Source organism: Phoxinus phoxinus (genome assembly GCF_949152265.1).
Source record: "Phoxinus phoxinus genome assembly, chromosome: 1".
NCBI classification, from domain to species: domain Eukaryota; kingdom Metazoa; phylum Chordata; class Actinopteri; order Cypriniformes; family Leuciscidae; genus Phoxinus; species Phoxinus phoxinus.
Window position 1 is genome coordinate 5,388,094 of NC_136876.1, and position 27,251 is coordinate 5,415,344.

The 27,251-nt window shown below is 42.2% G+C and overlaps 2 protein-coding genes across 3 annotated transcripts in view; one reads left to right on the top strand and one right to left on the bottom strand.

Annotated features, from left to right (window-relative positions):
- LOC306999729 (uncharacterized protein) overlaps positions 1 to 13,939 on the top strand; it is a 113,997-nt gene extending 100,058 nt beyond the window's left edge. The window contains exons 4-5 of one of the 2 annotated variants that reach the window (XR_013797914.1): positions 11,087 to 11,404; positions 12,658 to 13,939. The gene's annotated coding sequence lies outside the window, so the exon portion shown is untranslated. Of the gene's footprint in view, positions 1 to 11,086; positions 11,791 to 12,657 lie in introns of those variants that run through there. The other variant, XM_079614650.1, reaches the window with a different exon arrangement.
- The window catches only part of LOC306999562 (uncharacterized protein), an 825,164-nt gene that overhangs the window by 772,419 nt on the left and 25,494 nt on the right, over positions 1 to 27,251 (bottom strand). The gene's annotated exons all lie outside the window — the stretch shown is intronic.

The window sequence follows — 27,251 nt, forward strand, 5'->3', positions numbered from 1 at the left end:
GATGCTCCGATCCACCTTTTTTGTTTCCGATACCAATTCCGATACCTGCAATTCAATATCGGCCGATACCGAGTACCGATCCGATACAAAGGTAAAATGTTAAAAGAGCTAAATTACTTAATAAGCTGTATGCATTACTTTTCAAGATATCAGGCTCAACTTAAACAATATTTTTTTAGCCTTGTAAAACAAAATGACAAACAATGTATTCACAAGTTTAGTGATTTATTAAACCAGCACCAGAGCAACAAGTGCAAAATAAAATAAAAAGTTCAGTAGCTTAAACTTGTTGACATTCAAAATTAAAGTGCAAAATTTGCACAGGATGTTTAATGGATGCTATTTGCACTGCAAATAGGAAATTAAACTAGAATAGTGGATAATTAAGCAGTAAAATTTAGTCTAGAAAAATCACAAGTGCACAATAATTGTATTAAATCTGAACATGAAAAAACATTTAGTGGGGAACAAATATGAGAATAAGTGTAACACTAAATCTGGTAAAACGTGACACATTGCTCTTTGTATTGTTGTAAAATACATTCATGAAAAACAAGATAACAAAAATCAAAAATATTAATTATTTTATAGCCTACTATAAAATTGAGACATGTTTTAAATGTATAGCACAGCGGTTTAATGAGGCAGCAACATGATGGATAGTACAGAACAGTCGCTGTATTGATATGAAAAGCAGCACACAGCGCTTATGCGCATCCCGAGCGCAGAATGATGCGCTTGAAGCAACATGAGTCACAGCGCGCAGCGCGTCGAGTCCACATTGAAGAGTTCAAAGCACGAAGGAAAGACATATTGATGCTTAGAGTATTATACAGTATCTATCTAAACAATAGTTTATTTATTATTTTCTTTTAACAGTTTTAAATGTCAGTTACTGTGCGCGTGAAGAACAGTTAGCTGCTATATAGTGCTCTGACTCCAGTGTTGTGAGCAGACACCCGGTAGAAAGTAAATTGGTTAAGGTACAGCAATAAAGTCCGGCAAGATAAAGTTGTTTAATGCAAAACCATAGACCTTTATCTACAGATCAAGTATAATTATAGTAACATTGAATCATCTTGGAGAGAGTTTTTCATCATGTTGACTGTCGTACCGAACGCGACGCGCTGTTTGATGCTGAATGGAGAATGACTGACAGTCGCAGCGGAGGGAAAAAGTGTACGTGATCTTGAATTTAATGACTTAAATATTCATTTATATCTCACATTATACTATATAATGTCTTCAGAACACTTATAATATAGTGCAAAACAACTTTATGGTGCTTTATAATGTTTTTGTGCCTTTTGTGGGGCTTAACAATAGCACAGAATAGTATACGCACAATATCGGATTTGGATCGGCCTCGTCTGACCGATACCCGATCCGGCAAAAATGTCAGTATCGGAGCCGATACCGATACTGAATATCGGATCGGCGCATCCCTACACACTACACGAGCTGAGAACAACTGTCACCCAATGACTCTACCCGGTCCCCAAACCACGTTTTGTCACGAAAGCACACGGGAGAAGTGGAATGTGAAATGACGAAAAAAGAAAAACAAAGTTTGTTGCGCAATGATCTGTTTAGAACCTCGAAAAAAAAGAATATGGGTGAAAGGATGGATAAGCACACCGGGCAGCAGGGATTGTCTGTCAGAGAGAGTTGGAGGTGAGTAAAACATATTTATAATGTAAAAGCAGCTCCTGCTCGTGTTGTGGTTTGGTAACGATGGTTAAAAATACAAAAGGCTTGTGTGTTATGTGATGATAAGCTGATCATTGGCTGTTGCTCCTCGCGACACCACAGGCTGTCGAGTCGGCCGACAGCTCCAGATATTTAGCATGCTAGATATTTGTCGGCGAGGTGTCAGCGAGCGTTTTTGATTCGTCAATTATTTTCACACATAAAGATTGTCGAGCGCGGATCACCCACAGATTTGCACGCGATTACAGCCCAACCTATCGGCGAGCTCATTAACTTAAAATCCTGTAGTGTGGCATTAGCCACACATCACCCTATAGCCAAATCTCTCCTCTCCACCTATAGCCGGTGTGTGGTGAGCACAGGATACTTTGTTGATTGATTGATATCTATTAACTCGTGTTCAACCATCAGGAATGTTTAATTTGTCAGTACAGATTAGTGATGTGTCGTTCATGAACGAAAATTTAATATGACTCGGGACTATCGAGTTATCTCAGACAGCGATTTGTTTATTTTGTGTTGACCGCGAATGCGCATTACACAACATATTGGTTCTGGATGTGAACTGAATGTGAATGTGCACCATATCTGGACTCTGATAAACACAACTGCCGTCTATCCCTCGTCTCTAGGCAGATGTTTCAAATCACGTCGTCCACTCATCTTTTCTCTGCATCTTAACTGCTTCATCAGTTACCATGAGATCCTGAAGGCTTTCCCTCCTGGATTCTAATGGTGAAAATTGATTCTTGGCATTGTGTCCTACCAGGCTGAGTCTTTCATCAGTTTGGGCAAGGCTGTCAGATGTTAGGTTTTCATTGGACATGGGCCGGCCGGTGACATGTTCAAAAGGGCATAGTCCAATTTCCTTGTGGTCATCCTTACTGCATTGCTTGTCGGGATGCAGTTTTGTTTTAGCTTTTAGATTTACCATTTAGTTGTCTTACTGCCGCTGTATGTGCACCTCTCTCCTTTACGGCTTGTATAGCAGCACCATCTACTAGGACATCATCTTTGGCTTCAGTTCTTGAGACGTCTGTGTATGCTTTTAACTTTGGGGTGGTGTCTTCATTTGTCGTTTTTGCATACACATATAGTCCATCAGTTGTTGGATGAGATGTCACTTGTTGGTGCTGCAAAGAGAGGCTCTTCAGTTTCCCTGCGACTCAACAGCGTTTAGCAGAGTCTGTTTTTGTTTGGCTGTCAACTGCTGAAACCTTTTCAACAGTTTATCCTCGTCATCGCTTTGATGTTTTAATACGCAGCTTGCAATCACGAACAAAGTGTCCTTCTTCGTTGCAATACCTGCATCTTCCTTGAGTTTTTGAATGTCTACAATCTTTATTTTCTTTATGCTCATTCCACATTGCAGGCCTGATAGCGCTCCGGCGTCACGCCGGATTTCCGGCGTACAGACGTGTCTGAAAAAAAAATAAAAAATCAGGTTCGCGTGATCTGACAATTCCCAAGATCTGAGAGACTCTTTCACTAAACCACACCAGTAAGCCTACTTCAGCCAATCGGTAATAGGGTAGGGATTGATTTTGGCCAATCAGATTAATTCAGCAGTCACTCCACGTGCAAATTCGTTTTGTATTTCCCATACACTGAATGTGTTTCCCACACTGGCATCGCGAAACGTAACCAAAGTCATGGAGTGCAAGGGGTTCGTACAAGGTGCTTAAAGTGCTTGAAGTACTTGAATTTGACTTTTTTAAATTGAAGTCCTGGAAAACCCTTAAAAACAGCCATATTTTTTAAGAGGTACTTGAAAAGTGCCTGAATTATTAAAAACAGGGATGCATCGATACCGAGCTCATGTACTCGCACTCGTAAAAAAGCTCAGAAACCAACAACCGATAGGCCTACTACCATGCATCGTGTGCACCTTTTTCTTCTGGCTCTCAACGAAGGCGGTCGCATTTTCACTCCCTCTCCTCCCCCTGACCTTCCCTGCTTCGCTCCTCTCGTCTAGTCTTATGTCTTAACTTTGAGAGACTCTCTCCGCACTGCTCTCCAAACTAAAAATCATGGATTTGATCAACTGGTCTCTCAACGCAATTGACACCATCTTCTCGACGAGAAGCTTGGGTTCGGGGGAACCTGACTGCCCTGCCGGAACGTTCGCAGCTGGCTACACGATGGACGCGTGGGAGAGGTGGCGGGTCGTGTGTCTGGCGGCTCTTTCCGTGGAGGACATTGAAGATATCTACCTATTCGGAACCATGATAACAGGTCTTTTGCTGACTGGATTAGGCATTGCCCTGGTTTATCAAGAAATTAAGAAAACGGTGACAGCTGTCCAAAGCCCCACAATGCTGCCCGGCATGATTGAAGCAGTGGGCATAGCGGTCAGCACTCAGGCGGGGACTATTAACCGCATTATGGATAACATCAGGGAGGTAACCCGAAATTGGGATAACATCATGGAGAAGCTCACGGCTTTGCAAAAGCTGATGGACCAGAATGGACTAAGAGAGTAATCGTGCAAAGGAATGCGGCTACTCGCCCCAAGACCAAATAATCCCAATCTTATCTGCTTTCGGCCCCCCTCAACCAGCACTGGCCTCGGCCAAGGCCGCTGTTGGAACAACAACTCCCCCGGAAGAGCACTGCAGTGAGCCGCTCTTGCGTTCCTTCCCCCATCTCTCGCAGACACCTGCTGATTGTTGACTCTGTTTGGGACCTAATCAAGGTTGTCTCCACGGCAACTTGCTGTGTTAGCGCTATGACATCTTGCGGACTGAGGCACCGAGATTTGGATGCCAGGCGGAGTGAATCTCCAGGCCTACACATACACAAACTCTTACATAAATATACAGATATGCAATCACCCCCCCACCCCGAATCCTTCACCTTCGCCGCTTTGTACCCCCCAGCCTGGCGGGCGGGTCTGTGACCAGCGCCGAAAATGGCTGCAGGACCGGATGGCTGTTTGCTTGTGCTGGGTCACCTCCATCCCCCACTCCCCTCCCCTGTTGCAAGTCTTGTAGGTTCATGTACTGATTATGTGCTAATGTTGCTGAGGTGTTTTTTTCCTGTTCCCAGACTGTACTCCTCACAGGAGCATAGTCTGGGAGTTGCCTTTTTTTTCCCTCACCTATCCTCATGTCATGCTGTATTATTTTCCTCAATGCTCTGTCTTCCTGTCTTGTCTACCCCATTGTCATATTGTATGTATGTTTGTGCATGGACAGGTTGATGGCTAATTTCACTGGTACTTGTGACTAGCGACAATAAAGGCTACTACTACTACTGTGTAGTAACAGATAGCTGTGGTGCGCGAGCTGATAAGAGAAAACCGCGCAGTGGATTAAGCGCGCAGCGGAACAGACGCGCGAGAGGGTCGAGCTCATCCCACAGACATCAAAACGAGCCATGTAGATTATTATTAACGTTCTGACGAGAGAGAGAGAGAACCCGCGCGCACAAATCTGTTGAATGCTCTTGATTGCTGACAAGTGCTCTTGAGCGTGTGTTATATGGATGAAAACTAAATTGTATATGTAACTTAAGTAAAGTAAAAACATAACTGTTACCCGATTTATGTATAACGAGTGGTTCCCTACATTATTACTGGACGTTTTTGTCCAAACATCCAAAGCGTGCGTCGCGCAAACCAGTGTCTCAGCGCTCAAATACTGAATTAAATTGTCTTGCACTTGTACGGACGAATTCACTCAAAATTATGTAAAAACGCCCGTCTTGGTGAGTATCCTAGTAAACAAAGTGGGTTATCTCAAGTGAACGTAGCCATGTTCAAATGGGGTCCGTGCGTTCGTCTTAAAGGGGCCGCAGTTTAATAAATCTGCTGCTGTGTTTTAATGTTAATAAACAATGGTCAAATAAATTACTCACTGCTCTTGACTAACTAGGCTACCCTTTTCAACTTTACAAAAAATATACATCTATATTTAATTTATACACTAATGAATATGCAATTTTTTCACATTTGATTACTTAATTAAAATTTCTGTACCTGTTAGATCTACCCGAAAAACTGTTTAATTCATTTGTAGCCTGCCTTTGTTCTATTGTATTTATTTGAAATTTGATTATTAGTTCTTATTTTGTTACTGACTGCTTACTTGTCTTTAATAATAATTCACATTAATTAGGCTGGTAGTTTTTGTTATAGTATCAAAATTGGATTAAATAATTGGTATTTCACTGGTGTCTAAACATTTGTACCACTGACCCAAACCTCAGCACTGAGCCTTTCTGGAGCTGCTCTTAGTATGTGCTGTGCTATTAATTTAAAGATAGAATATGATAGAGCAATAGAATGAAGAGTGAAAGTAACAGGAGTTCATACAATGCATTTTAGCAGGCTTAATTAAGCATGAAAATAACTGAAATAAATATATATTTGATGAACAAATTAAGCCAACTGATATGATTTATATTATTTTGGTTTATCTACTAATAAATTTAAAAATTACAAATGTAGTGAAAATGCAGGGATCGGTTACGGTATCGGCGAGAACCAAAAATGAAAGTATCGGACTCGTTCTGCAAAAAGTGGTATCGGTGCATCCCTAATAAAAAAAAATATATAAAAAATAATTGTAATATCAAAATCATTTAAGGTACTATTTATCAAAATGTTCTCCCAGGGGAGCACACCCGTGGATCCCGCTTGACAGTTATGTTGATATGGGCATATATCTTGGCTTAGGGGCCTGCTTGCCTCCCAGGGAAAAAAGTTCAGGCTCAGGATTTTTTTCTACTATCACCCCTGACATTGTCCTTTTGTGGTATGACATGGTCTTTGATCGCAATGCTCTGAGTTTGACTTCATGTGTTCTTTCAATCTTTGCTGACCACTCCACAATCTGATTAAAAGATGTTCCAACACTGTCCCAGTCATCATATCGGATTTTGAGGGCTTTTGAAACTTCAGGTTTCAGTCCATTTACAAAGGCAGTTTTCAGAGGCATGCTAGTGTCCTTGTCAAGATCCTCGCTGTCATTTAAACCAGCATGTTCCAACCAAATTTGTGTGAAGTGGTCTTCGAACTCTGCAACACTTTCTCCAGTCTTCTGCATGCATGAGGTAATTCTAGCCCAATTAACCTCTGCAGGTTTCAGTTCAAACAAGAATGTTCGTACAGCATCCCACCCAGCCTCAATGTTTTCTTGACTCACCTACCCTGTTTTCAACACTTTCAGTTAGCCTCTTTTGGTCATTGTCTTTTAAGTTCACATTAGCAATCATTACTCCGTCTAGTGGATGTCAATTGTAGATTTTCTGTAAGCGTTGAAGAAATTGCCAAGCTTTCCGTGGTTGCTTGTACACGTCTGGCAATTCTTTTGACCATTTGTCAACTTGCTCTGGAGAAGCTGGTTGGTATGTTCTATATGGAACATATTTCTTTACCACTTTTGTCACAATGCGAGTTTTTCTCTGACCATCCTCCTCATACTCCTCTTCATTGTCAATTTCAACTTCAGTCCTTCTGTTTTTGACAATTACAGGAGCGAGTCTAACCTTTTTGTTCTTCTTGGTGACATGAGCATGTGTCTCAGGTTCAACATCACTGTCATCAGGGCTCCCAGTCGAGCTGCTGCCACTTTCTCCTAGCAGATAATGACGTTGTTGAACCTTCTTGAGCTCTTTAAATGGATAGTGACTCTTTCTCTATCTTGCTTTTTTTTAAAGCAACTTTAACAGCTTGTCATTATCATTCAAGAGTCTTTCTTTTTCCTTTTCATTTTGCAGTTGTTCAGCAAGTGCTCGAACTTTTGCCTTTTCCGCATTGATCTCTCGATGTAGTTTGTCAGCCTCACACTTCTGCAAATGTTGCCGAATTAGTTTGTCCAGAATAACAGATAATCCATCTCTCTTAGTGTTTGTCCTTAAGCGATGTGTCTTTCTGTAAACCCTTTTAATGTCCGGCAAGGCCCATGGTCCACTCACTGAGTGCTTGATGCCGTACTTCTGGCTTATGTCATCATGGCACTTCTTCATTCCCAGCCGTTTGCCCAAATATGCATTCAAATTGTCCATCATCTGATCAATGGTAACATTTGGAGGTTCCGTTCCATGTCTTTCTGTTGTTGGCCTCAGTGCAGCGCCATTAAATTTTTTTTAGTGCAGACTCAGCCATGGCAAGTACAGGAGAAGTGCTCTCAGAGGTGTGGAAACAAAACAAAAGTTGTTAGAGCCGTTACATGTGCTTATTCGGATTTAAATTCTCAGCAGTCTTTTAGACTGACCATTTCAGTCACAAAGACAAATCATTACAAATTCAACTTAATTTTCAATCCTACATTCAAAACAAAACATTCACGTTTAAACTAAGTTTCTTTGTTTCATTTCTAGAAAAGAAAACTCCTGACTTGTTCAGTTCTTTCTGAGTCCTAACCTGAATTGGTTCAAATTTGTCCCTTAGACATTAGACTTTCAATCTTTCTTTTCATCAGAAGGCAAATACACTTCTATTTTCTAACACAATTAGAATGTTTAATTCAAAACTACAATATTGGTTACTGAATTAGTCAAGAATGACCAATTCTTGCAGTAACATCAGTCCCAAACATTTTAATCTTATATTGGCTACTGAATTAGTACCCAGTCAAGAATTACCAGTTCTTGCAGCAACATAAGTCCCAAACATTTTAATCTTATATTGCCTACTGAATTAGCACCCAGTCAAGAATTACCAATTCTTGCAGCAACATACGTCCCAAACATTTTAATCTTATATTGGCTACTGAATTAGCACCCAGTCAAGAATTACCAGTTCTTGCAGCAACATCAGTCCCAAACATTTCAATTGCTCCTACAATCCAATGAGAACGGACCCAAACCTCTTTCTTAAATGATTCTTAGAGACTCAAGAGAACAGGGCCAAGCTATTAAACTTATTTCTATAGCTCCTACAGTTTCAGGAGAACTAACTAAATCATTTAAAAGGTTCCTATAGACTCATGAGAAAGGACCAAACCTTATACAGTTTCTACAATCTCTAGATGAACAGACTAAATTGTTTCTTTAACAATTCCTACAGACTCTAGAGAAAGGACCAAACCTGATACAGTTTCTACAATCTCTGGACAAACAGACTAAATTGTTTCTTTAACAATTCCTATAGACTCCAGAAAAAAAGGACCAAACTTATACTTTATTTCAATAGCTCCTACAATCCCATGAGAACGGACCAAACCTCATTCCTAAATGATTCTTAGAGACTCAAAAGAACAGGGCCAAGCTATAAAACTTATTTCTATAGCTCCTTCAGTTTCAGGAGAATTAACTAAATCATTTGAAAGGTTCCTACAGATTCATGAAAAAGGCCCAAGCCTAAAATTCTTAACAATACACAGTATGTTTGACTACACTACAAATATTTACTGGTCTACTATTATTCTTTTCAGAAGATGTTCTTTTAGAGAGCTGATAAGTTTCACTCACCAAATTAGGATATTTGAGACCGGATCCAGTTGATTCAAATAAATTGTGTCCACAGTCTTTTGAACTTCAGATACTCGAAAACTATTCCGTTTACTCCTTGTTGCAGCTGGTGAGTTCTCTTCTTGTCAGTCTCTCCTGGCTGGCTCGCCAAATTGTTAGATTTTGCTGTATTTGGCCGACCAGTGGTATGGGTGGCTCGCCAATGTATTAGATATCTCCAATACATAAAAAAAGTAAGCTTGACCAGAGTTCTTGTGGGGAGAAGAATTTATTGAAGGTTTGTAGTGTAGCGGTCCTTCAGCAGCGATGTTATCATGTCGCCCTTCAACATTCATCTACTTTTGAAAGAAACTGTATCCTTGCGCCTGGGCGGGAATTCTTGTCGTTTCAATATTTAACATCTTTATAGTTGTATTTAAAATTTCCTGGCAAATATTATATGACATATGATAAAATGATATGATATTATGTGAAAAAAATTCGTAATTAAAAACATTCGAAGCAGGACTACTTTGTCAAGCGTAATGTGTCGTCAGTCATTGACTAGGTCATGTTGAACCAGTTGGTCCCATATGAGACCCACTTAATTTCTGACATTACTTAATTTCTCTCATTACCAGCTTTGCAAATTGGAAATAAAATGCATGTTAGATAAATTAATAGGCAAGTGAACGTTGTAATTATGATAATTCAAATAAAATGAAATGTCACAATACAAAAAAAAAAAATTTTATTTAAAAAGCTGATCAGATCCCATCTATGATATTATTTGTTATTTGTATAAAAGTGACTATCAACCAAATGTTATCATTTCAAAAGTTTACATTTATAAATATATAAATTATGTATTTTAAGCATGAAATTATTTTGCCCACATAGGTCCTATGAAGGTCCCATATTATCATCCAACATGGGCATACCTATATGTGACCCACATTGTGAAACCCACATAGGACCCACATCAATTGCCCATGTTCAGCCCATGCCCACAAGGAACCCATGCTGCCAGATATAACCCACATGGGGCCCATGCATTAATGTTGGCTGGGGTGTTTCTAACAGCAAACACTCAGAATAAAGTGAGATGATCTGCTGATGATCCTGAATGGCTTGTTGAATGAGTGTTGATAGTCTGAGGCTCATCAATATTAACAGATCTGCTGAAAACACTCTTTATTTCATGACAATAGTTCCTGTTTTCACCTCATTTATTATGCTGATGTCTTCAGATCTCCTGTAAATTGTCACTTAAAGCTCATTTAAGGGCATTTGTTGGCTACTAAATACGTTTATCTCTGTGTTTGATTTTAACTGTTTTTCTTAATTTAATTTAAGGTTTAGAATTTACATTCATTTAAAAAAATATATATTTCTAGATGTCCAGGCCTCCAGACTAACTTTTTTTACTAGGAGCGCTGTAGCCCCTGACTGAAAATTTTAGGAGCACAAGCAAAAAATGTAGGGGCACATCTCAAATCAGCTTGTAATGCAATTATTCACATTTCCCCCAAAATAACTGTAATACTGACAAATTCTTTAATAATAAATAGACTTAACGTACAGATATTACAATGTGCAGAAGTTCACAGGCTCCAGACTAACATTTGAGGGCAGCAGCACCGGAGCCACTAAGTTTTACCAAAAATATCTGGTAGCATTGGGGCTGACAATAAAGCACTAAGCTTAATTTAGGGTGTAGATGAAATTAACTTGAATTATTATCATTCATAATGTCTTAATATTCATTAAAAAGCTAAATGAGTCTGTGAAGGATAAATGAGTTGCGCATTTTCGTTCCTCATTTTGTTTGCATTCGGTGCTGCTTGCCAACGTTGTGGTCACGCGAGCGCAACCTAAATAAATATTTGGTCGCACCGGCAGGAAAAATAGTCACAAAATGCGATCAATTCTCATTTATTATAAAAACAAACTCAGTGATTTATATTTTTGATTTTGGCAGATCAGCTCCTCCCACACTGGAATACATCATCAGTGAAGCTCCTCCCACTGTAATTCATCATCAGTGAAGCTCCTCCCACAGTGATTCATCATCAGTGAAGCTCCTCCCACTGCAATCACATCAGCAGTGAAGCTCCTCCCACTGTAATTCCCCAATAAATGCTGTAAATTCCCATCAGCTGCAAGTGAAGACGAGCATGAAAGCATCAGGAAGAGCTGAAATCTGCAGAGACTGAGTTTATTAAAGAGGACAGTGAGAACACGAGTGATCCAGAACCCTGCAGAATGAAACACACTGAAGATCCTGAAGAACAAAGAGGTTGGTGTTTAATCTTCATTCATTCATGATGCTGGAGAACATTCATGTTAGAAACATTCAAGCACTTCATCACATTTAGATAAACAGTTCAACTATGAAATGGTGCAGAATGTTCTGGGTTTTTCTTCAACAAATGGTCAGTAAAGGGAGATTTGAGACACTTATATTGATTGTTGTTAATGTCAAGCCCTGGTTATAGAGATTCTTCTTACTTTGGTAACAGGGTTGATGAATACAGTCAATGCTGCAGTTTGTGTAAAAACTGAGACAATGGATTGAGATTATTCTCTTGTCTTCCCATCGTGCATCAGAAAGAGCCCAGATGATGTCACTTCCTGTGTCACAGTTTTAAGAAATGCTCTGTTTTAAAAGGAGGAAAATCATGTCAGGAGTAACAGGGTTGCGTGAAACATGTAGGACACAGAAATGTACCTCATTCATGTAAAGTTTGAGGACATATAATCATCAGTGCTGTGATGTAACGAATTACAAATACTCACGTTACTGTAATTAGGCCTAAGTAGTTTTTTTCCACAAATTGTACTTTTTTGAGTACCGGTAGTTTAAAAATTGTGTAATTTTACATTTACATTTCTCTCAGTGCGTGACTACAGCTCGGTAATAAACAACGCTTTTTGATTGATCCATTTCATTCAATCCGCCTTCATTTAGCAAGTGCACTTGTGCAAATACATTTTTCAAGTTCAACGTTGTTGGATGCTGCAAGGAAATTTAAGAATCCTTAGAATGCAAACAGTTCTGGGAACAGTGGAACACACTAAACAAAACTTGCCATCAAGAACTAGCCATCCAGAATGGAGATGTTTGGATAAACCACTTCTCCAATATAAACAAGAACATATGGGACACAGGACAGGACCTATGACCCTAGTATTGACTTTTGGTGATCTGAAGTGATGACTAAGTGATAAAGAGAAACTTATTTAACAATGGGTCTCTTATCTGTGGAAAGAAGCCTGCTGAAGAAAGGCCTTGAAAATGGTAAAAAGGCTGCCCATCTCTTCCTGTCCACTCACTTCACAGGGTAACTTCTGTGTGGGGACTGAGCCTTCTTGCAAGAATAAATACTTTTAAAAAAGACTTTTTTGATTCTGAGTGTCTCCTACGCAGTGATGATGGTTTAATATGAATTTTTGCCACAACAATGTCCTTTCACTTTTTATATCCATTTCGATCTTTTAATTAATACGATGTACTGAAATTTTAATTTAATATTTTTTCTTTCATGTCAGACCTGATGGAAGAGAGCGAGGAGAGTAAAAAACTGAGAGAAGTGAAGGAGGAGAGTGAAGAACTGAGAGAAGTGAAGGAGGAGAGTGAAGAACTGAGAGAAGTGAAGGAGGAACATCATGTCCAACCTGGAGGAAAACCTTTGAGTCGCTCAAAGACTAAACAGACATTTTTAAAGAAAAGAAGAGCCAAGAAATCTTTCACCTGCACTCAGTGTGGAAACAGTTTCACAAGCAAACAACGTATTGAGAGTCACATGAGGATCCACACCGGAGAGAGGCCGTTCTCATGTGATCAGTGCGGAAAGAGTTTCACACAAATAACAAATCGTAATCGTCACATGAGGATCCACACCGGAGAGAAGCCGTTCACATGTGATCTGTGCGGCAAAACATTTCTTAGTTCATCACACCTGAAGATACACCTGACAGTTCATACGAAGGAGAAGCCACATTCATGTTCTGTGTGTGGAAAGAGTTTTTCACGGCTGCAATATTTACATAGACATGAGAAAATTCATACTGGTGTGAGAGAGTACATGTGCTTTGAGTGTGAGAAGACTTTCACTACATCGGACAGTTTAAAACTGCACCAGAGAATTCACACTGGAGAAAAACCTTACAAGTGTTCACACTGCGACGAGAGATTCCGTCACTTATTATCTCTGAAAACACATGAGAGGATCCACACTGGAGAAAAACCGTACAAGTGTTCACACTGTGACAAGAGATTCAGTGAGTCATCACATCTGAAAAGACATGAGAGGATCCACACTGGAGAAAAACCTAACAAGTGTTCACACTGTGGCAAGAGTTTCAGTCAGTCATCAAATCTGAAAAGACATGAGAGGATCCACACTTGAGAAAAACCTAACAAGTGTTCACACTGTGGCAAGAGATTCAGTCAGTCATCAAATCTAAAAACACATGAGAGGATCCACAGCAGAGAGAAGCCGCATAAGTGTGATCAGTGTGGAAAGAGTTTCTCTTTTAAAAGTGAAGCGACACATGAAGATCCATACAGTGGAGAAACCACGTTAACCCTCTGGGGTCTTTTTTTTACATAGCAGCAAAATAGACCTAAAATACTCTGTTGGTTTTGGTCATACAGAGAAATATGAAAAAATAAGCTGTTAAATGTCTACTTTTTTATGTGTCCACTTACAATCGAAATATAACATTGTGCTTTTGTAAAATAAAGAAAGTAAACAGGGTGTGCTAAAACAAATATTCTCTGTTTATGTAATCTATATAAAAAGAGAGAGAGATCAGCCGTTCTCATTATGGTTCTGCCAGCTCATTACTCTGCTAATGTGACACGCCCATCGAGAGCGCGCCGCTATTCAAACGCAGATAATCTGAAGCAACACATGCAAACCAGTCAACGCCCACAACAGCTGGAAAACACACTCACTGTGAGGAATAATAATATCGTGATAATCCTGGAAATTTTACCTCAAACGTGCTGGAGTAGCCTAACAACGGATCCAGCTGCAGATCATCAGTAAGTGCTTTGTTCTAATCGCGATATGAAATGGTGTCTGTAAACCGCAAAAGACTGTTTAAATTTGAATCGCGTTTCTGTGTTTGAATGAATGAACGGCACAGATGCTGTTGTTTACTACAGCTCGCGCGTGTCTGTGTGTGAATGAAACTATCTATATTGCCTACTGAGATGAGTAAAAATCGACTGAATACGTTGAAATAAAATGTCTTTGTATAAGCAACATATTAAACTGCAAGTTAACATTTATGCCCTAATATATATAATAAAAGACGATATGTTACAGACGAAATATGAAAGACAACATTTCGTTTTGGATAGATTATAAAGTTTTTACTGCCACATCAAAACCTAATTTACAATGTGCAAAGAAAATCTTAAAAGGTCAATATAAGCCTTCTCTTTAAATTGTTTTTGTTTTATTAGTGACAAATTTGGGGAGAGGATAGCCTACATCCAAAACTTTCTGAAAATACGAATGAGAATTAACTGCACAATTACTAGAAATGTTTACCTTGGATATTATACAATTTGCAAGCATACACAGTTTGTGGAAAAATACACTTTTTTTCAAGATGTTTCCAACTCTGAACCAATTCTGTAGTAATATATATATATATATATATATATATACATGTGTATGTATATATATGTGTGTGTGTGTGTGTGTTGTCTTTGCATTCTTTCTTGTGGCTCAGTGACACCTATGAAATGCTCATTAGTATGCAGCATTAGCGGGTCTTTGTCTTCAGGTGTGAATGAGGACATTATTCATGACCTTGTTGGATCATTCACGCCCACCTGCATATTGCCTTTCCAAACAAAAAGTGTCTTACAAAATTTAAATCAATCTATTGTTTAATGTGAACGATTAGCCCGGATGATTTTCAGATCATTTTGAAGTAAAAACTCTAGCCGACAACATCCATTAGTCAAAAGTATTGTGGGAATATGTGAAGTTGGTCGTATGTGGTCTTATATCAGAACATTTAAGTTTGAGTTTTTTTGAATAACCAAGCATAAATAATATTCTCTCAAAAATGCAAACATGTACATACATGTTGCTCACATATTATGATAGCCATGTTCGTGCTAAATATAGTGTAATTACACCTTTGCCATTAATATGTTTATAAGCAACTGAAAAAAATACTAATATGTTTATAAGCAACTGAAAAAATACAAATATCAGGGCATGTCAAAACATCTCAAGGACCCCATGACGAAATGACGAAGAAAAACAAAAAAAAGTTTGTTGCGCAATTACTTGTTTAGAAAAGAATATGGGTGAAAGGATGGATAAGCAGAGATTGTATATCCTGTAGTGTGAACTAGGCATTAGCCACACATCACCATATAGCCAAATCTCTCCTCTCCACCTATAGCTGGTGTGTGGTGAGATGCTCTAGAGCAGCCTTTCTCAAAGTGGGTGCCGCGGCACACTGGGGTGCCCCCTGACTGTGTCAGGGGTGCCGCCAAAAAATAACGTAGGCAAAAAAAAAAATTTTTTTTTTTTGACATTTTCATATAAATATATTTTAATTTACATAAATACATTCTTCTTCTTTTTAAACATATAAACGGATTAATAAAATTGTAAATTCATTTTAGATAAATATATATATATATAAAATTAACCATAAAAATCCGTCTCACATCAGTAACTGTCATGACGTCCCCACCGGGGTCGCTCTAGCCCCCTAGAGATACGCGAATGGGCTATTATTTCATCCGCAAAGTTTTGCATCACAAAACTCATCTGTCCGCCATCCATCCGCAAAAGCGTTTTTGAAAAATTTTCAAAACCGCACCGCCCGCCATCCGCTGATTGGGCGATGGAAGGAGACTAGAAAGCTCTTACCTAACAATATCAGTAGTGAACTCCGTCTCCGATCGGCGCACAGGGACAAAAATAAACAAATAGCATAAATTAAACGCACTTCGGCAAACCTGACCTTATCTGATGCTACTGTACAATATTTTCATTGTAGCCTAATAGAAAACGCATTTTGGCACATCATTTCAACATGCTGCTATTTAGCCTACTACTAATGAATGCCTATTTCACTTTATTTTTTAGCAAATAGATAGAAAGCTCGAATAAAATAACAAGTCATTTACATTATAGGCAAATTCTACGCACTGTTATGTCAGGGTGACAACTAACATTATAGGACAGCGCCGCCGCTCCCACCAAATGCAGACATCCCAAGTCTCCCGGGAGTCTCCCGCATATTGATAGCGGCTCACTGATGCCCGCGAATTAGTTAAAATCTCCCGGAATCTAGAGCGAGCGCGCCCGCGAGACATAGACTGTGCTCCAAACCGCGTAGCGCGTGCACTGCATGAGGGAGAGAGAGCAAGAGACCGCCTCATGAAGCGCATGTAATATCATTCCCCTATTTTCTTTTTTTGGATGTAGGTATAGTCAGATATAGGCTACCTATAATAATAATAATTAATTCATAATTAATACTATTAATATCCCTGATAATATGGATAATACCCCCGGCTTGTGCATGCGCGCATGTAGATCTTTCTCCCTCTCTCGTTGCGGATTATTGTTTGTGTGTGTGGGTGTATGTGTATGTGGGTGTGTGTGCATGCGCATATGGCACGGATGAAAACAAGTATATGGAAAAACATTCCTGCTTATCTCTGGTGCATTTTTTTAACATGCATCTTTTTCTTATCGTATTGTATCTGATTTTATTTATTTTTGTCATGTCTGCCCCTTTTTATTTTATTTTAACTGCATCCTGCACTTCATTTTCTCCTGTTCTCCTGGTCTGGATATGTTGTTGGGTTCTTGTATTGGGCGGTCCACCTCTTACGGTTTTATGGCATTTATGTCTCTGATTAATTATTTTGTGAATTACTTTGCAAACCTGTGTTTTTAAAGGTGCTATAAAGTTGCTATAAAGTTGTTGTTATTATTGTTATTGTTATTTACAATTCGTATCATGCTCTGTTCATTGCTGTCCTGTCTAAATAAACAGGACTTTTGCATTTATATTTGGGTTATGCAGTGTTTTAAATTATATTTTACACTGGGGTGCCTTGAGATTTTATGCACTTTTGAAAGGTGCCCTGACTGAAAAAAGTTTGAGAAAGGCTGCTCTAGAGACAAACATGGTTCTTTCAGTGTGTAGGCCTAAATGGCTCGACGGCAATTTTTTAACCTTTTTTTTTTCAATAATAAAAGGTATGTGTCGATTCAATTAAAAATCAACATATCACATATTTTAAAAGATTACATAATTCATTGAAGTCTGTTTGTCATGTATAATACACCGACCAATCAAGTAGTATTCAAGTCACCTGTATTTTGTGTATGTATATTGATACACAGTTTACTATGCAGTAAACATAATCATGCTAGCATAGATAATTAGGCAGCAATAGTGGTACAATACTACTGGTAAAAAATGTGGACTTTTTAAAAAAAGGAAATAAATAAAATTACTGACCCCAAACTTTTGAATTGTAGTGTATTTGGTACAAAATATTTATGTTTTAAGATGCTGTTCTTTTTTAACTAAGAATCCTGAAAAAAAAGTATAAAATGTTAGAAGTATATTATAATAGAACACAATTATTTCAAATTGTATTACCAAATACTGCGACAGCATGGGAATCATGCTTGGCATCATTTGACACAATTATCACTGAATCTCGTACTGGCTCTGGATTACATTTAGTCATTTAGCAGTCTTGCTAAATGACTAAATTTAGCAAGGATTACCACAAGAACAAGAGTATAAATGTAGCCGTAGATACTTATAAACACGCAGGACTTTTATCCTTGTGATACACAAGTAACAGACGTACACAATCTTAGAAAAAAGTACAAAAATTTATTTATACAATAATTTAAAAACTATGCAATCATATGCATGAAAACAAAACAAAAAAAAGAAAAGAAACATAGATTTGCGGCGTCCGTTCAATGGCTGGGAGGAATATTACAATCCAGCGCTCCCTAGTGGTCAGCGAATATATAGTAAGAGTCTACCACACTTATTACCTCACTAAGTTGTAGGCTATCTAACTCTGCACACAATCACACGTGAAATTCACACAGCAAAGGCAAAGGTATAAAAATATACAGGTGCAATCACTTCACATAAAACCCCACACTTGAGATAAATCTACAACGACAGTGATAAAGAAAAGTAGCATTCACAAATTTGTTCACTCCATCAAGGATAACAATAGACTCGTAATACTAAAAACCCAGGCGAGCAGCTCAGTAAACTATTCCCCTAAGCCAAAGGAAGTTCAACTAGGCAAAAACATCACGATTACATACATTTAGCAGGGTTTCATAAAAGAAAAGTCAACCACAGTTAAGTCACTCACGACCCAGCCCAACCGGCGCCCTTAGCGCGCAAGGGAAAGCTCTGACGGCGAGATGGCAGTGGTCTGCAGTAGCGCACACAGTCCCGGCTTTGAACAAGTTGCACTCCAGCCGACCAGCGGGGAAATCCAGAACCGTTGATCCGAGCTGCGAGACAGAGGGAAGGAAATAAGTTTTGAACAACACCCGTCAGTGCTCACTCGTTCGTAAGTTGAGTGGTAAGAGTTCCCACTTCCCTTAATCAGGATGGATAGAGTGCGGTGATTGTCATAGACCTCTCGTTGTCCGGGACCAATCGCGATCGTCGTCACTCCGTGGAACCGTGCATGAACTCTCATAGGCGCGGGTACACTCGGGCTGTAGCGTTACGGCGTCGGTTTCGATGACGGGCTCTCTTTAGGCGGGGATACACTCAAGCTCGTCGTGTTACGGTGGAAGGCTCTCCTGTAGGACTGCACGCTGATCTTCTTATTCCGTGGGTCTGCCAATCCCGTTGGACTGCTGGCTCATTAACAATATTGGGCGCACCTGTAGACAGAGACTTGCAGACATACATGCGCACCTAATCAACCTCCTCCCGTTACATTTTCCCCCAGCCTTTAATGATGGTCGTCCCCGAACATAGTCCCTAAAAGTCAAATGGCTAATGCTATAAAGTGTCCAAGCAGTCAAGGCCTGTAGCGTATAGGTGTCATGCCACGGGTGGCACGCAGGGGATATCGGCGAGAATCCTGATTGTCAATGACCGCATTAGGCTCTAGGGCTGGGTCGTGACTCATCGCTGCAAGGGGTAACGTTACTGGGTCAAGCTCAGCCGGGGGCAACAATTCAGAGTCAGGCCCAGGGGCTTCATGGGCAGGGGTGGCTGACGCAATGGAAGGGGAGGTACTAGCTACTGGGTCCACTGGCTCGCAACGAAGGCTTGGAGGGGCTACTTGGTGTTGGGGGGCAAGATGGGCCGGAGCTAGTGGGTGGAAGGGCCAATGGTGTTGTCCGAGGTTATGCTGACTAGGGCCCTGGCCTTCCCTCAAACAACCTTCCTCGTTGCCACTAGTCTTCGGTTGATTCCCTGGGTAGGGCCGCAAATTGTTGCGGTGAATGGTCCGAATGGGACCCTCCTTCGCCTCGGGCCGGATGCTGAAGACGGGTTGATCTTGGCGTGGCTGTGCAACCACTACAAAGGGCGTAGGGAGCCATTGTGGGGCTAGTTTTCCTTTGGCCCTACGGCGGAAATTCCTTACCAGCACCCTCTCCCCCGGTAACAGTGGCAAGGTTCTGGCACGCCTGTCGTAGCTAGATTGGTTCCACTGCTGGCGCCGCTCCACATTGTTGCGTACTGTTGCATAAGCTCGAAGGAGAGTCCGATGGTGGTTTCTAACCCAACCTTCCACATCATCCCGGTATTGTGGTGGTGCGACTTCATGAAGCACATCTACCGGCAGTCTAGCATGGCGGCCAAAAAGCACATAATGAGGAGTCATCCCGGTGCTTGAGTGCGTGGTGTTGTTATAGGCTTGCAGAAGAGCTGGCAACTGGCTAGGCCATTGAGTGTGCGAGTCTGCATCCATGGTACTCAGGAGGGATAGGAGGGTCCGGTTAAACCGTTCACAGGCTCCGTTTCCCTGTGGGTGGTATGGGGTAGTGCGACTTTTCTTACACCCATACACCGCACAAAGCTGGTGCATCAGGTCTGACTCAAAAGCCCCCCCTTGGTCACTGAGAATACGTTCTGGACAGCCAAAGGGAAGAATAAGCGCCGTCCATAAAGCTTTGGCGGTAGTAGGAGCAGACTGGTCTCTGGTGGGCACTGCCAACGCATAACGGGAGAACAAATCTGTGATCACAAGTATATACTGAAAAGTGTCAGATGGCCTCCCGAGGGACAGAAAGTCTATGGCCACAATTTCGAAGGGGTAACTGGTAGGAATGGAGCACAGGGGTGCTTTTTGTGGTCCTCCCCGTTTTCCTACCACACAGTTAAGGCATTCGGCTGCCCACACTCTGGCATTTGAGCTCATCCCCACCCAGTAGAATCTCCTTCGCAATAGCGAGACCATTTTGTCGCCACCTGCATGACCTGCAGCTTTGTGGTACTCTTCCCACACTCGTCGGGCTTGGGCTACTGCCACAATGATTTGCCGCACAGGGGCTCCAGTATCTGGCTCGGTGACAAGTCTAACAAGGGCCCCATCATGGAGTTCCAGTCGATCCCACTCTCTCAACAAGCAACGAAGCTGTAGAGACAAAGTAGAAAGATCATTTATTGTTGGGGGCTTACCCTGTGCTTTCCAGGTGTGCAGCCGCTGCAGGTCAGGGTCCACCTTCTGCTGGTGCTCCCATCGTCCTACTCTCCTTGGTGACTCCAAAGGTGTGGTGCTCTGTACTGCATGTACCGACACCTCTGCTGTCTCTCCTGGTATTCGAGAGAGCACATCTGCATTCCTATTAGCAGTTCCTGGTCGATAGCGGATTTCGTAGGAGTAATTGGCTAGTTGAGCCACCCATCTCTGCTCCGTCGCCCCCAATTTTGCAGTCTCCAGGTGGACTAAAGGGTTGTTGTCAGTGAACACAGTAACCTGGGCTCCCCACAAATAATCCTTAAATTTCTCCGTGATGGCCCACTTCAGGGCCAGCAGCTCTAACTTGAAGGAGCTATAGTTCTGATCACTGCGCTCTGGGGGATGGAGGCTACGACTAGCGTAGGCTATGACCCTCTCCTTGCCATCTTGGACCTGGGCAAGGACTGCTCCAAGGCCATTCAGACTTGCGTCCGTGTATAACCGGAATGGGAGTCGGAAATCGGCATAGGCCAGTATCGGGGCACTAAGGAGGGCCTGTTTGAGCGACTCAAAGGCGACTTGGCACTCAGGGGTCCATTGAATGGCTGAAGAGGGACGATGGGCACTTCCCTGCAGGAGCTGGTTGAGGGGGGCGGCAACCTTTGAGAACGCGGGGATAAACCTCCGGTAATATCCTGCGAACCCCAAGAATGAACGCACCTGTTTCACTGTTGCTGGCGTAGCCCAATTATGGACGACTGCGGTCTTCTCTGGGTCTGTTGCTACCCCCTGACCGCTGACCACGTGTCCCAGATAGGTCACCTTTCGCTGGAACAGATGGCATTTGCGAGGCTGCAGCTTTAGGCCATGCTCCTGAAGGCAGCTGAAAACCTGTTCAAGATGTTGTAAGTGGGTGTTGAAGTTGGGCGAGTACACAATAACGTCATCCAGATAAATAAGAAGAGAGTTGTAAACCTGTGCCCCCAGGCAGCGCTGCATTAGCCTCTGAAACGTGGCTGGGGCATTGCAGAGGCCAAAAGGCATACGCTCAAACTGGTATAGACCAAAGGGGGTGGTAAAGGCAGTCTTTTCTTGGTCCGCAGGTGCCACTTCCACTTGCCAGTACCCGCTTGCTAGATCCAGAGTTGAATACCACTGGGCCCTGGTGAGGCTTGTGAGGGATTCTTCAATGCGTGGCAATGGGAAAGAGTCTTTGTGTGTCACTGCATTAAGTCGGCGATAATCCACGCAGAACCTCCATGACCCATCCTTCTTTTTTACCAAAACAACTGGGGCGGCCCACGGACTCGAACTCTCTTTCACAACGCCACTCTCCAACATACCTTGCAACAGTACCCTCAAGTCGGGGTAAAGGTTGGGAGGGACCGGTCGGTACCTCTCTCGTATCGGTGGAGCTGTGCCTGTGGGGATCTGGTGTGTGACAACCGCAGTCTTCCCAAAGTCGTCCTCGTGCGCCGCAAACACGTGAGACCACTTCTGTAGGAGAGCTGTCAGTTGGACTTGCTGGTCACTATTCAGGTCCTCCCCACGCAACGCAAGGGCTGGGTGACCTTCAGTCTGTGTCTGTTCTGCGTACATAACGTCAACCTCAACCACTTGGGGTTCGATGTTTCGCAGCACGAGTCTGGAACGTTCTCTTATGTCCCTCAGGTCTATTTGGGTCACAGAAGCAATGGGGCGCCGTTGTGGCAACTCTAGAGGAAATGTATTGGGATTGCAGACACGGAGGGGAACCTTCCCATCTTGCACCCAGCTCAGCGATCTGGCAACGCACCACTCCTGCCCATAGTGATCCATATCTTCAACTAAAACAGGGCACCTAAGCTGGTTGGTGGCCTGTGGGACGTGGGCCCACACAATCATCTCACTTCCAGGGGGTAACACCACAGGTGGCTGCCGCTGGAGCTTAGCCACACCTTGGAGCTCTACCTCCGGCATGGATGCGTTTACTCTCTGGCAGGCGGCGAAGGCTGCATCCCATGCTTTCTCTGCAGAAGGGGAGAACACAGATTTGAAAGCTGCAATGCCAGGGTGTCTGCCCTCGAAAATACCCGCCCAGCAGTCTGATACCACATTCATACCTAGAAGTCCATATTCTGTGTTTATGCAATCATCTCGCACAATAACCACCCCCTTCTCACGTACTTCCACACCCCCAATGTTAAAATTCAGTACTGCGTATCCCACATAGGGAATTCGGAGGCCGTTAGCAGCTCTCAAAGCCAACCAGGATATTTGACTAGGATCTTGCATACAGTCTTTGTTAAAATGACGTTGGAACAAGGCTTGGCTAAAGAGTGTAACTTGAGAGCCAGTGTCTATTATGCATGGGATCCGTCGCCCCTGGACCAACACTTCAACTGCTGGGCACTTACCCACCATGGAGGGCCTTTGTGGGGACACGGTTGGGGGTCCCTCCCGGTTCACTGGCCCTGCTGTGACCGGGGGTATCGAAAACCCGACTGGGCTGGACGTCTCCTTGGACAAAAACGCTGTATGTGTCCCCCTTCTCCGCAATCATGACAGATGGCACGACCTTGAGAATCCCACTGGTAGCGCTGTTGGTCAGGAGGAGCTGACCCCAACCGTTGGCGGCGGGGGTTGTGGTCTGCGTGAGGACGCCACGATGGCTGGAACGGTGCCTCAGTTGCTGGTGATCGTGTTGATGAGGTTTGACCCAGATGCCCCTTCAGTTCTTCTACCAGGGATTTCCCCAAGAGTGTTAACTGCTCTTTTAATTCCTGTTGTAACTCAGTTCGCAATGAATCCTTCATTCGCTGCCAGTCAGAAGCATTCGTCCCTTGGTCCTTCACTCCAGTCGGTGTCGCTGCTGACCTTAATGGAGGGGTTGAAAAGGTTGGACAGACCTGAACTTCTTCCTCTGGGGCCAACTCTTGTTCTAACGCCTTCACTTCTCTACAGGCATCAGCAAAAGTGGAAGTTGGGGCCCGGCGGAGCTGTCTTGACAGTTCCTGCTTTATCAGTCCAGGTCTCAGACCCATAACGCATTGAGTCCGCAGCAATTCATCGTCTGTTCCAGCGGTCAGGGGTTCTCTGGCTCGCCACCTATGATGCAGCTCACGTAGGCGAAGAGTGAATGGTCCTACCCCCTCCCCTGGTTGCTGTTTACAATTAAAGAACTGAAGACGCAGCTGAGCAACAGGCTGTTGACCACCATACAATGCAGCTAGGACATCAAGAATTTTTATATCAGTATTTCGCTCTCTTTCAGCTAATAGCAGGACTTCTCTTTTAGCATTCCCCTCCAATGCGCTCAGCACAAAATCAACCCGTTGTACCTCATTCAGCCCCTGGGCCCGAATAAAAGCCTCCATTTGGTTTTTCCATTCTTGGAATTTAGAGGGCTCCCCTCCACCAAATTTTGGGACCCATGGCCCCCCCATGAACCATGGCATTAATGCATTTACATTCACTTGAGGCTGCTCGCCGTGACTCATATTACTTGTGTATGTCAAGGACCCTGCCGACTGCGCCAAAAGAATGTAGCCGTAGATACTTATAAACACGCAGGACTTTTATCCTTGTGATACACAAGTAACAGACGTACACAATCTTAGAAAAAAGTACAAAAATTTATTTATACAATAATTTAAAAACTATGCAATCATATGCATGAAAACAAAACAAAAAAAAGAAAAGAAACATAGATTTGCGGCGTCCGTTCAATGGCTGGGAGGAATATTACAATCCAGCGCTCCCTAGTGGTCAGCGAATATATAGTAAGAGTCTACCACACTTATTACCTCACTAAGTTGTAGGCTATCTAACTCTGCACACAATCACACGTGAAATTCACACAGCAAAGGCAAAGGTATAAAAATATACAGGTGCAATCACTTCACATAAAACCCCACACTTGAGATAAATCTACAACGACAGTGATAAAGAAAAGTAGCATTCACAAATTTGTTCACTCCATCAAGGATAACAATAGACTCGTAATACTAAAAACCCAGGCGAGCAGCTCAGTAAACTATTCCCCTAAGCCAAAGGAAGTTCAACTAGGCAAAAACATCACGATTACATACATTTAGCAGGGTTTCATAAAAGAAAAGTCAACCACAGTTAAGTCACTCACGACCCAGCCCAACCGGCGCCCTTAGCGCGCAAGGGAAAGCTCTGACGGCGAGATGGCAGTGGTCTGCAGTAGCGCACACAGTCCCGGCTTTGAACAAGTTGCACTCCAGCCGACCAGCGGGGAAATCCAGAACCGTTGATCCGAGCTGCGAGACAGAGGGAAGGAAATAAGTTTTGAACAACACCCGTCAGTGCTCACTCGTTCGTAAGTTGAGTGGTAAGAGTTCCCACTTCCCTTAATCAGGATGGATAGAGTGCGGTGATTGTCATAGACCTCTCGTTGTCCGGGACCAATCGCGATCGTCGTCACTCCGTGGAACCGTGCATGAACTCTCATAGGCGCGGGTACACTCGGGCTGTAGCGTTACGGCGTCGGTTTCGATGACGGGCTCTCTTTAGGCGGGGATACACTCAAGCTCGTCGTGTTACGGTGGAAGGCTCTCCTGTAGGACTGCACGCTGATCTTCTTATTCCGTGGGTCTGCCAATCCCGTTGGACTGCTGGCTCATTAACAATATTGGGCGCACCTGTAGACAGAGACTTGCAGACATACATGCGCACCTAATCAACCTCCTCCCGTTACATAAACACACTACTGGGTGAATTGTAACCTGGACTTTAGCCCAGTGGGCACTCTGTACCTCGTTCTGTAAAAGGCTTGTATAATTCTCAGCGAAGTCCATAATACAGACAACTGAATCTTTGGGGGGATTTTTCACTATTTCCCAGAACTTCTGCTGCTGCCATCCAGCTTGAAAAAGATGGTTGGGTAAGATCTTGAGCTCACTTTTCATCTCCTGGATCAATTCTTTAAGCTGGCCAGACCTGGGTAGTAGGGCCTTCCTAAGATTTCCACGCACTGTAGTATTTCCCCAGACCTGCCAGGAGACTTAGTTTTCTGCTGCTACATAGGGCAAAATGTGGCTTGGTCGGAGTGTGCAAAACTTACTGAAGCACAACTTATGTGGACTTCATGCGTTGTTCTGGATCATGCCCTGCTTTTCTCAGACGATCATATTTCCTAATGATCTTCTGTGATATTCCTAACTTTCTGCTAGAGGCATCCCTGACTTGCTTACTGGCAGATCCAAGGATGGCTGGAAGATTGGCATTAAACATTCTTCTATTGGCTGTGGACATCTGTTTGCAAGTTTGCTTCACATATCCCAAAACAGAATCCACATCCTTGTCCTTACCGCCAAGCATCATGTCATGGAGAGCAGCTTTTTTTCGCGGACTTGCAGATACAACTAAGCCAGCTACTATTGTGCCATACTTCTGTGGACTTTTTGGCATCAGCCTTTTTATCCTCCAGGTTGCCTTCCTTCTAGAAAAAACAGTTTTGTACCCAGAACTGGTAGACAAAACAGGTGTTGCATTTAGCTGACACTGTATTTGAACCGGATTAGATTCCTGATTAGCAGGTGTTGCAGCCCCCCTGTGATTAGGTGGATTGTTATTGATGGTTGAGTCTTTCTTCGCTTCTGCTAACACCCTTTTCCTGTTGCGATCCTTTTCTCTCTCTCGTCTTTTCTTTTGTGCAGACATCCTAGCTCTCTGTTCACGCTTCTTGTTCTTAAAGTATTCCCTTCTTGCGGCAATTTTTTTCAAGTTCACTCCTAGTTTGAGGTTTTCTTGACATGACACCTTGTGTTTCCTCACCCTCTTGAAGATTCTCTTTCTGGTGTTCTCTATACCTTCTCATCCTTTCACGGGCTTGTGCTTTCTGAATTTCCTTCTTTCCATCTGACAGATTCTTCCTGTACTCCTTCAATTTCTGTTGCTCTTCCAATCTATGCAGTACATACAATTCAGGGTTCTGCTTTAACTTATTCCGGTACCGCCGCATTCCAGCAGCAGCTTTACTTGTTCTTGAAACCACATCTGGACCATTCTCATTCCTTGGCAGGCTCTCCTCCAGGAGACATTAGGACATTTGAGGAGACCTGCCATAATTTCTGAAAACAGTTAATAAAATAAAGAAAGGCCATATATATATATATATATATATATATATATATATATATATATATATAGATGTATGTTTGCAAAGGATATGTATAAGAGTTTATTTATAATTATGTTTAATTATATGCAAACTTAATTTATAGAATAGCTGTTTCATTTCTTGAATACACTTAAATTAAGAATCTGAAATATGAATGATGACTGTTAGTCTTCATGTTCATTTCATTTACAAGATTAGGATATTATCTTCTCTATGATAGGCTGCAATTTACATAGCCTGATTTACAGAATATGATGCTGCATGAATGGTGGCCTACAAAGTATTTGGAAAAGTTTTTTTGATTTCATATTAGGCCGGCCGGTGTGT